Source organism: Pelobates fuscus, chromosome 10 (genome assembly GCF_036172605.1).
Source record: "Pelobates fuscus isolate aPelFus1 chromosome 10, aPelFus1.pri, whole genome shotgun sequence".
NCBI lineage: Eukaryota > Metazoa > Chordata > Amphibia > Anura > Pelobatidae > Pelobates > Pelobates fuscus.
Window position 1 is genome coordinate 10,860,643 of NC_086326.1, and position 10,000 is coordinate 10,870,642.

Consider the following 10,000-nt stretch of genomic DNA (forward strand, 5'->3'; position numbering starts at 1 on the left):
AATTGGAGTCAGCCCTCTCGACATTAGATACCAATGGACATCTCTGGCATCTGCTAGGTTTCATTTCTTTCAAGCATTTATGCATACCTAGAAATGCTTCATTTCTTAACCATGGGTATGGATCAGGCCAACATAAATCATTTGGTATCAATGCCTAGATGATGCATTATTCTTCTGACTATTATAAAGTGATTAGTTTCCTATTTTAAATGGGTATGGATCAGGCCAACATAAATCATTTTGTATCAATGCCTAGATGATGCATTATTCTTCTGACTATTATAAAGTGATTAGTTTCCTATTTTAAATGGAAAAGGATGGATCATTCCTGGTCAGAATCGTTAATCCCCAATGAAGAGCATCACATTAAGACAATGTTAGTCTAGGGCCCAGAGAATGACTTCAAAGAAGGATACATGCCGTAGAGTTTAACAACCAGCGAATAATGACACCCCAAAAGAACAGAATCCAGAAAATAATCTTTGAAATGTCATCATCAGCAGCATTCAGACTTAAAAATAATGATCAATTCTAAACACCTGCTATGAAGCCATAATGAGCAAATGACTTTATAGAAGGTGTCATACTGCACCTGGCACTGGTAAGTTGAGAATAAAGACTGAATGATTGAAATCTGTATTAAGGATAGATAAAAGTGCAATGGGGATAATTGCTCCATAAGAACTGTTGACTTCAACTTACCTGGCACTGGTAAGTTGAGAATAAAGACTGAATGATTGAAATCTGTATAAAGTGCAATGGGGAAAATTGCTCCATAAGAACTGTTGACTTCAACTTGGGAATGTAAAGATTTCTTAAAGCCAGTGAAAAAATAAAACTCATCAGAAATGTAATCAATCAAAGCACAATATAATCACTCTTTCTAAATTATAGCTAAGTCACATGTGCAGTTTAAGAATAAAAACTAGCATTGTCACACAATGCGCTAGCTGGGACTCGAACCCAGGTCGCAAGAATGGGAATCTTGCATGATACCCCTACACTACTAGCGCAAGCTGCATGGGTGTACTCTAACTGTCAAGATGCACTCTTTGAGCATTGCTCTAACATGTTCTGTAGTAAAAATATACTACACACCATTAGGGAATAAATTCATAATAGTCATGTGGTAAAAGGGTGAAAACCTTAATTCTCCACCTTAATGTTTACCTTATCATTTGGGTTCAATGCCTAGACGATGAATTCTTCTGCCCATTAAAACGTGATCATTTTCCTATTTTCAATGTAAAAGGATGGAATTTTAAGAAAGAAAAGCAAAAAATATGAAAAAGCTGTCAGAAGTGGGATTTGAACCCACGCCTCCATGTGGAGACCAGAACACCCAGGTTGTGGAAGAAGTTGATCTTGAGTCTGGCGCCTTAGACCGCTCGGCCATCCTGACACTGTGTGTAGCATGTTTGGCAGGAAAAGTCTGCTACTTGTGCAAAGTCTACATTTTCCTTACAATTGCCCACTTTTATTGAAATTGAGTGAGAGGTGATATTCTACCGTTATCGAAGATCTGAGATCCAGGGGTTCTTCCAGTTGGTGGAGTCATGTAGGGGTTCCATGGTGTAATGGTTAGCACTCTGGACTTTGAATCCAGTGATCCGAGTTCAAATCTCGGTGGGACCTATGTGCTTTTTTTTAAAAATTTCACATCAAGAGAAAGCTACATTCAACAAAACATTCTTTCTTAAAATCTAATTTAAGCATATATAATCTGCCAAATTGGAGTCAGCCCTCTCGACATTAGATACCAATGGACATCTCTGGCATCTGCTAGGTTTCATTTCTTTCAAGCATTTATGCATACCTAGAAATGCTTCATTTCTTAACCATGGGTATGGATCAGGCCAACATAAATCATTTGGTATCAATTCCTAGATGATGCATTATTCTTCTGACTATTATAAAGTGATTAGTTTCCTATTTTAAATGGAAAAGGATGGATCATTCCTGGTCAGAATCTTTAATCCCCAATGAAGAGCATCACATTAAGACAATGTTAGTCTAGGGCACAGAGAATGACTTCAAAGAAGGATACATGCCGTAGAGTTTAACAACCAGCGAATAATGACACCCCAAAAGAACAGAATCCAGAAAATAATCTTTGAAATGTCATCATCAGAAGCATTCAGACTTAAAGATAATGATCAATTCTAAACACCTGCTATGAAGCCATAATGAGCAAATGACTTTATAGAAGGTGTCATACTGCACCTGGCACTGGTAAGTTGAGAATAAAGACTGAATGATTGAAATCTGTATTAAGGATAGATAAAAGTGCAATGGGGAAAATTGCTCCATAAGAACTGTTGACTTCAACTTACCTGGCACTGGTAAGTTGAGAATAAAGACTGAATGATTGAAATCTGTATAAAGTGCAATGGGGAAAATTGCTCCATAAGAACTGTTGACTTCAACTTGGGAATGTAAAGATTTCTTAAAGCCAGTGAAAAAATAAAACTCATCAGAAATGTAATCAATCAAAGCACAATATAATTACTGTTTCTAAATTATAGCTAAGTCACATGTGCAGTTTAAGAATAAAAACTAGCATTGTCTCACAATGCGCTAGCTGGGACTCGAACCCAGGTCGCAAGAATGGGAATCTTGCATGATACCCCTACACTACTAGCGCAAGCTGCATGGGTGTCCTCTAACTGTCAAGATGCACTCTTTGAGCATTGCTCTAACATGTTCTGTTGTAAAAATATACTACACACCATTCGGGAATAAATTCATAATAGTCATGTGGTAAAAGGGTGAAAACCTTAATTCTCCACCTTAATGTTTACCTTATCATTTGGGTTCAATGCCTAGACGATGAATTCTTCTGCCCATTAAAACGTGATCATTTTCCTATTTTCAATGTAAAAGGATGGAATTTTAAGAATGAAAAGCAAAAAATATGAAAAAGCTGTCAGAAGTGGGATTTGAACCCACGCCTCCATGTGGAGACCAGAACACCCAGGTTGTGGAAGAAGTTGATCTTGAGTCTGGCGCCTTAGACCGCTCGGCCATCCTGACACGGTGTGTAGCATGTTTGGCAGGAAAAGTCTGCTACTTGTGCAAAGTCTACATTTTCCTTACAATTGCCCACTTTTATTGAAATTGAGTGAGAGGTGATATTCTACCGTTATCGAAGATCTGAGATCCAGGGGTTCTTCCAGTTGGTGGAGTCATGTAGGGGTTCCATGGTGTAATGGTTAGCACTCTGGACTTTGAATCCAGTGATCCGAGTTCAAATCTCGGTGGGACCTATGTGCTTCTTTTAAAAATTTCACATCAAGAGAAAGCTACATTCAACAAAACATTCTTTCTTAAAATCTAATTTAAGCATATATAATCTGCCAAATTGGAGTCAGCCCTCTCGACATTAGATACCAATGGACATCTCTGGCATCTGCTAGGTTTCATTTCTTTCAAGCATTTATGCATACCTAGAAATGCTTCATTTCTTAACCATGGGTATGGATCAGGCCAACATAAATCATTTGGTATCAATGCCTAGATGATGCATTATTCTTCTGACTATTATAAAGTGATTAGTTTCCTATTTTAAATGGGTATGGATCAGGCCAACATAAATCATTTTGTATCAATGCCTAGATGATGCATTATTCTTCTGACTATTATAAAGTGATTAGTTTCCTATTTTAAATGGAAAAGGATGGATCATTCCTGGTCAGAATCGTTAATCCCCAATGAAGAGCATCACATTAAGACAATGTTAGTCTAGGGCCCAGAGAATGACTTCAAAGAAGGATACATGCCGTAGAGTTTAACAACCAGCGAATAATGACACCCCAAAAGAACAGAATCCAGAAAATAATCTTTGAAATGTCATCATCAGAAGCATTCAGACTTAAAAATAATGATCAATTCTAAACACCTGCTATGAAGCCATAATGAGCAAATGACTTTATAGAAGGTGTCATACTGCACCTGGCACTGGTAAGTTGAGAATAAAGACTGAATGATTGAAATCTGTATTAAGGATAGATAAAAGTGCAATGGGGATAATTGCTCCATAAGAACTGTTGACTTCAACTTACCTGGCACTGGTAAGTTGAGAATAAAGACTGAATGATTGAAATCTGTATAAAGTGCAATGGGGAAAATTGCTCCATAAGAACTGTTGACTTCAACTTGGGAATGTAAAGATTTCTTAAAGCCAGTGAAAAAATAAAACTCATCAGAAATGTAATCAATCAAAGCACAATATAATCACTCTTTCTAAATTATAGCTAAGTCACATGTGCAGTTTAAGAATAAAAACTAGCATTGTCACACAATGCGCTAGCTGGGACTCGAACCCAGGTCGCAAGAATGGGAATCTTGCATGATACCCCTACACTACTAGCGCAAGCTGCATGGGTGTACTCTAACTGTCAAGATGCACTCTTTGAGCATTGCTCTAACATGTTCTGTAGTAAAAATATACTACACACCATTAGGGAATAAATTCATAATAGTCATGTGGTAAAAGGGTGAAAACCTTAATTCTCCACCTTAATGTTTACCTTATCATTTGGGTTCAATGCCTAGACGATGAATTCTTCTGCCCATTAAAACGTGATCATTTTCCTATTTTCAATGTAAAAGGATGGAATTTTAAGAAAGAAAAGCAAAAAATATGAAAAAGCTGTCAGAAGTGGGATTTGAACCCACGCCTCCATGTGGAGACCAGAACACCCAGGTTGTGGAAGAAGTTGATCTTGAGTCTGGCGCCTTAGACCGCTCGGCCATCCTGACACTGTGTGTAGCATGTTTGGCAGGAAAAGTCTGCTACTTGTGCAAAGTCTACATTTTCCTTACAATTGCCCACTTTTATTGAAATTGAGTGAGAGGTGATATTCTACCGTTATCGAAGATCTGAGATCCAGGGGTTCTTCCAGTTGGTGGAGCCAGGGGTTCTTCCAGTTGGTGGAGTCATGTAGGTGTTCCATGGTGTAATGGTTAGCACTCTGGACTTTGAATCCAGTGATCCGAGTTCAAATCTCGGTGGGACCTATGTGCTTCTTTTAAAAATTTCACATCAAGAGAAAGCTACATTCAACAAAACATTCTTTCCTAAAATCTAATTTAAGCATATATAATCTGCCAAATTGGAGTCAGCCCTCTCGACATTAGATACCAATGGACATCTCTGGCATCTGCTAGGTTTCATTTCTTTCAAGCATTTATGCATACCTAGAAATGCTTCATTTCTTAACCATGGGTATGGATCAGGCCAACATAAATCATTTGGTATCAATGCCTAGATGATGCATTATTCTTCTGACTATTATAAAGTGATTAGTTTCCTATTTTAAATGGGTATGGATCAGGCCAACATAAATCATTTTGTATCAATGCCTAGATGATGCATTATTCTTCTGACTATTATAAAGTGATTAGTTTCCTATTTTAAATGGAAAAGGATGGATCATTCCTGGTCAGAATCGTTAATCCCCAATGAAGAGCATCACATTAAGACAATGTTAGTCTAGGGCCCAGAGAATGACTTCAAAGAAGGATACATGCCGTAGAGTTTAACAACCAGCGAATAATGACACCCCAAAAGAACAGAATCCAGAAAATAATCTTTGAAATGTCATCATCAGAAGCATTCAGACTTAAAAATAATGATCAATTCTAAACACCTGCTATGAAGCCATAATGAGCAAATGACTTTATAGAAGGTGTCATACTGCACCTGGCACTGGTAAGTTGAGAATAAAGACTGAATGATTGAAATCTGTATTAAGGATAGATAAAAGTGCAATGGGGATAATTGCTCCATAAGAACTGTTGACTTCAACTTACCTGGCACTGGTAAGTTGAGAATAAAGACTGAATGATTGAAATCTGTATAAAGTGCAATGGGGAAAATTGCTCCATAAGAACTGTTGACTTCAACTTGGGAATGTAAAGATTTCTTAAAGCCAGTGAAAAAATAAAACTCATCAGAAATGTAATCAATCAAAGCACAATATAATCACTCTTTCTAAATTATAGCTAAGTCACATGTGCAGTTTAAGAATAAAAACTAGCATTGTCACACAATGCGCTAGCTGGGACTCGAACCCAGGTCGCAAGAATGGGAATCTTGCATGATACCCCTACACTACTAGCGCAAGCTGCATGGGTGTACTCTAACTGTCAAGATGCACTCTTTGAGCATTGCTCTAACATGTTCTGTAGTAAAAATATACTACACACCATTAGGGAATAAATTCATAATAGTCATGTGGTAAAAGGGTGAAAACCTTAATTCTCCACCTTAATGTTTACCTTATCATTTGGGTTCAATGCCTAGACGATGAATTCTTCTGCCCATTAAAACGTGATCATTTTCCTATTTTCAATGTAAAAGGATGGAATTTTAAGAAAGAAAAGCAAAAAATATGAAAAAGCTGTCAGAAGTGGGATTTGAACCCACGCCTCCATGTGGAGACCAGAACACCCAGGTTGTGGAAGAAGTTGATCTTGAGTCTGGCGCCTTAGACCGCTCGGCCATCCTGACACTGTGTGTAGCATGTTTGGCAGGAAAAGTCTGCTACTTGTGCAAAGTCTACATTTTCCTTACAATTGCCCACTTTTATTGAAATTGAGTGAGAGGTGATATTCTACCGTTATCGAAGATCTGAGATCCAGGGGTTCTTCCAGTTGGTGGAGTCATGTAGGGGTTCCATGGTGTAATGGTTAGCACTCTGGACTTTGAATCCAGTGATCCGAGTTCAAATCTCGGTGGGACCTATGTGCTTTTTTTAAAAATTTCACATCAAGAGAAAGCTACATTCAACAAAACATTCTTTCTTAAAATCTAATTTAAGCATATATAATCTGCCAAATTGGAGTCAGCCCTCTCGACATTAGATACCAATGGACATCTCTGGCATCTGCTAGGTTTCATTTCTTTCAAGCATTTATGCATACCTAGAAATGCTTCATTTCTTAACCATGGGTATGGATCAGGCCAACATAAATCATTTGGTATCAATGCCTAGATGATGCATTATTCTTCTGACTATTATAAAGTGATTAGTTTCCTATTTTAAATGGGTATGGATCAGGCCAACATAAATCATTTGGTATCAATGCCTAGATGATGCATTATTCTTCTGACTATTATAAAGTGATTAGTTTCCTATTTTAAATGGAAAAGGATGGATCATTCCTGGTCAGAATCGTTAATCCCCAATGAAGAGCATCACATTAAGACAATGTTAGTCTAGGGCCCAGAGAATGACTTCAAAGAAGGATACATGCCGTAGAGTTTAACAACCAGCGAATAATGACACCCCAAAAGAACAGAATCCAGAAAATAATCTTTGAAATGTCATCATCAGAAGCATTCAGACTTAAAAATAATGATCAATTCTAAACACCTGCTATGAAGCCATAATGAGCAAATGACTTTATAGAAGGTGTCATACTGCACCTGGCACTGGTAAGTTGAGAATAAAGACTGAATGATTGAAATCTGTATTAAGGATAGATAAAAGTGCAATGGGGAAAATTGCTCCATAAGAACTGTTGACTTCAACTTACCTGGCACTGGTAAGTTGAGAATAAAGACTGAATGATTGAAATCTGTATAAAGTGCAATGGGGAAAATTGCTCCATAAGAACTGTTGACTTCAACTTGGGAATGTAAAGATTTCTTAAAGCCAGTGAAAAAATAAAACTCATCAGAAATGTAATCAATCAAAGCACAATATAATCACTCTTTCTAAATTATAGCTAAGTCACATGTGCAGTTTAAGAATAAAAACTAGCATTGTCACACAATGCGCTAGCTGGGACTCGAACCCAGGTCGCAAGAATGGGAATCTTGCATGATACCCCTACACTACTAGCGCAAGCTGCATGGGTGTCCTCTAACTGTCAAGATGCACTCTTTGAGCATTGCTCTAACATGTTCTGTTGTAAAAATATACTACACACCATTCGGGAATAAATTCATAATAGTCATGTGGTAAAAGGGTGAAAACCTTAATTCTCCACCTTAATGTTTACCTTATCATTTGGGTTAAATGCCTAGACGATGAATTCTTCTGCCCATTAAAACGTGATCATTTTCCTATTTTCAATGTAAAAGGATGGAATTTTAAGAATGAAAAGCAAAAAATATGAAAAAGCTGTCAGAAGTGGGATTTGAACCCACGCCTCCATGTGGAGACCAGGACACCCAGGTTGTGGAAGAAGTTGATCTTGAGTCTGGCGCCTTAGACCGCTCGGCCATCCTGACACTGTGTGTAGCATGTTTGGCAGGAAAAGTCTGCTACTTGTGCAAAGTCTACATTTTCCTTACAATTGCCCACTTTTATTGAAATTGAGTGAGAGGTGATATTCTACCGTTATCGAAGATCTGAGATCCAGGGGTTCTTCCAGTTGGGGGAGTCATGTAGGGGTTCCATGGTGTAATGGTTAGCACTCTGGACTTTGAATCCAGTGATCCGAGTTCAAATCTCGGTGGGACCTATGTGCTTTTTTTAAAAATTTCACATCAAGAGAAAGCTACATTCAACAAAACATTCTTTCTTAAAATCTAATTTAAGCATATATAATCTGCCAAATTGGAGTCAGCCCTCTCGACATTAGATACCAATGGACATCTCTGGCATCTGCTAGGTTTCATTTCTTTCAAGCATTTATGCATACCTAGAAATGCTTCATTTCTTAACCATGGGTATGGATCAGGCCAACATAAATCATTTGGTATCAATGCCTAGATGATGCATTATTCTTCTGACTATTATAAAGTGATTAGTTTCCTATTTTAAATGGAAAAGGATGGATCATTCCTGGTCAGAATCGTTAATCCCCAATGAAGAGCATCACATTAAGACAATGTTAGTCTAGGGCCCAGAGAATGACTTCAAAGAAGTATACATGCCGTAGAGTTTAACAACCAGCGAATAATGACACCCCAAAAGAACAGAATCCAGAAAATAAACTTTGAAATGTCATCATCAGAAGCAGTCAGACTTAAAGATAATGATCAATTCTAAACACCTGCTATGAAGCCATAATGAGCAAATGACTTTATAGAAGGTGTCATACTGCACCTGGCACTGGTAAGTTGAGAATAAAGACTGAATGATTGAAATCTGTATTAAGGATAGATAAAAGTGCAATGGGGAAAATTGCTCCATAAGAACTGTTGACTTCAACTTACCTGGCACTGGTAAGTTGAGAATAAAGACTGAATGATTGAAATCTGTATAAAGTGCAATGGGGAAAATTGCTCCATAAGAACTGTTGACTTCAACTTGGGAATGTAAAGATTTCTTAAAGCCAGTGAAAAAATAAAACTCATCAGAAATGTAATCAATCAAAGCACAATATAATCACTCTTTCTAAATTATAGCTAAGTCACATGTGCAGTTTAAGAATAAAAACTAGCATTGTCACACAATGCGCTAGCTGGGACTCGAACCCAGGTCGCAAGAATGGGAATCTTGCATGATACCCCTACACTACTAGCGCAAGCTGCATGGGTGTCCTCTAACTGTCAAGATGCACTCTTTGAGCATTGCTCTAACATGTTCTGTTGTAAAAATATACTACACACCATTCGGGAATAAATTCATAATAGTCATGTGGTAAAAGGGTGAAAACCTTAATTCTCCACCTTAATGTTTACCTTATCATTTGGGTTAAATGCCTAGACGATGAATTCTTCTGCCCATTAAAACGTGATCATTTTCCTATTTTCAATGTAAAAGGATGGAATTTTAAGAATGAAAAGCAAAAAATATGAAAAAGCTGTCAGAAGTGGGATTTGAACCCACGCCTCCATGTGGAGACCAGAACACCCAGGTTGTGGAAGAAGTTGATCTTGAGTCTGGCGCCTTAGACCGCTCGGCCATCCTGACACTGTGTGTAGCATGTTTGGCAGGAAAAGTCTGCTACTTGTGCAAAGTCTACATTTTCCTTACAATTGCCCACTTTTATTGAAATTGAGTGAGAGGTGATATTCTACCGTTATCGAAGATCTGAGATC

General features: G+C 37.7%; 17 non-coding genes across 17 annotated transcripts; 5 read left to right on the top strand and 12 right to left on the bottom strand.

Moving 5' to 3' along the window:
- Positions 1-942: 942 nt before the first annotated feature.
- On the bottom strand, positions 943-1,013 carry TRNAG-CCC (transfer RNA glycine (anticodon CCC)). Its single transcript has one exon. It is a non-coding gene; the product is annotated as a tRNA-Gly (tRNA).
- Positions 1,014-1,293: 280 nt separating this feature from the next.
- Positions 1,294-1,402, bottom strand: TRNAL-CAA (transfer RNA leucine (anticodon CAA)). Its single transcript has 2 exons — positions 1,365-1,402; positions 1,294-1,339 (listed from the first exon to the last, which is right to left on the bottom strand). It is a non-coding gene; the product is annotated as a tRNA-Leu (tRNA).
- A 161-nt stretch (positions 1,403-1,563) lies between these two features.
- On the top strand, positions 1,564-1,635 carry TRNAQ-UUG (transfer RNA glutamine (anticodon UUG)). The gene has a single exon. It is a non-coding gene; the product is annotated as a tRNA-Gln (tRNA).
- A 938-nt stretch (positions 1,636-2,573) lies between these two features.
- On the bottom strand, positions 2,574-2,644 carry TRNAG-CCC (transfer RNA glycine (anticodon CCC)). The gene has a single exon. It is a non-coding gene; the product is annotated as a tRNA-Gly (tRNA).
- A 280-nt stretch (positions 2,645-2,924) lies between these two features.
- On the bottom strand, positions 2,925-3,033 carry TRNAL-CAA (transfer RNA leucine (anticodon CAA)). Its single transcript has 2 exons — positions 2,996-3,033; positions 2,925-2,970 (listed from the first exon to the last, which is right to left on the bottom strand). It is a non-coding gene; the product is annotated as a tRNA-Leu (tRNA).
- A 161-nt stretch (positions 3,034-3,194) lies between these two features.
- TRNAQ-UUG (transfer RNA glutamine (anticodon UUG)) lies at positions 3,195-3,266 on the top strand. Its single transcript has one exon. It is a non-coding gene; the product is annotated as a tRNA-Gln (tRNA).
- Positions 3,267-4,301: 1,035 nt separating this feature from the next.
- TRNAG-CCC (transfer RNA glycine (anticodon CCC)) lies at positions 4,302-4,372 on the bottom strand. Its single transcript has one exon. It is a non-coding gene; the product is annotated as a tRNA-Gly (tRNA).
- Positions 4,373-4,652: 280 nt separating this feature from the next.
- Positions 4,653-4,761, bottom strand: TRNAL-CAA (transfer RNA leucine (anticodon CAA)). Its single transcript has 2 exons — positions 4,724-4,761; positions 4,653-4,698 (listed from the first exon to the last, which is right to left on the bottom strand). It is a non-coding gene; the product is annotated as a tRNA-Leu (tRNA).
- A 184-nt stretch (positions 4,762-4,945) lies between these two features.
- Positions 4,946-5,019, top strand: TRNAQ-UUG (transfer RNA glutamine (anticodon UUG)). Its single transcript has one exon. It is a non-coding gene; the product is annotated as a tRNA-Gln (tRNA).
- A 1,035-nt stretch (positions 5,020-6,054) lies between these two features.
- On the bottom strand, positions 6,055-6,125 carry TRNAG-CCC (transfer RNA glycine (anticodon CCC)). Its single transcript has one exon. It is a non-coding gene; the product is annotated as a tRNA-Gly (tRNA).
- A 280-nt stretch (positions 6,126-6,405) lies between these two features.
- On the bottom strand, positions 6,406-6,514 carry TRNAL-CAA (transfer RNA leucine (anticodon CAA)). The gene is made up of 2 exons: positions 6,477-6,514; positions 6,406-6,451 (listed from the first exon to the last, which is right to left on the bottom strand). It is a non-coding gene; the product is annotated as a tRNA-Leu (tRNA).
- Positions 6,515-6,675: 161 nt separating this feature from the next.
- On the top strand, positions 6,676-6,747 carry TRNAQ-UUG (transfer RNA glutamine (anticodon UUG)). Its single transcript has one exon. It is a non-coding gene; the product is annotated as a tRNA-Gln (tRNA).
- Positions 6,748-7,782: 1,035 nt separating this feature from the next.
- TRNAG-CCC (transfer RNA glycine (anticodon CCC)) lies at positions 7,783-7,853 on the bottom strand. Its single transcript has one exon. It is a non-coding gene; the product is annotated as a tRNA-Gly (tRNA).
- A 280-nt stretch (positions 7,854-8,133) lies between these two features.
- TRNAL-CAA (transfer RNA leucine (anticodon CAA)) lies at positions 8,134-8,242 on the bottom strand. The gene is made up of 2 exons: positions 8,205-8,242; positions 8,134-8,179 (listed from the first exon to the last, which is right to left on the bottom strand). It is a non-coding gene; the product is annotated as a tRNA-Leu (tRNA).
- A 161-nt stretch (positions 8,243-8,403) lies between these two features.
- Positions 8,404-8,475, top strand: TRNAQ-UUG (transfer RNA glutamine (anticodon UUG)). Its single transcript has one exon. It is a non-coding gene; the product is annotated as a tRNA-Gln (tRNA).
- Positions 8,476-9,412: 937 nt separating this feature from the next.
- TRNAG-CCC (transfer RNA glycine (anticodon CCC)) lies at positions 9,413-9,483 on the bottom strand. Its single transcript has one exon. It is a non-coding gene; the product is annotated as a tRNA-Gly (tRNA).
- A 280-nt stretch (positions 9,484-9,763) lies between these two features.
- TRNAL-CAA (transfer RNA leucine (anticodon CAA)) lies at positions 9,764-9,872 on the bottom strand. The gene is made up of 2 exons: positions 9,835-9,872; positions 9,764-9,809 (listed from the first exon to the last, which is right to left on the bottom strand). It is a non-coding gene; the product is annotated as a tRNA-Leu (tRNA).
- Between the last annotated feature and the right edge of the window lie 128 nt (positions 9,873-10,000).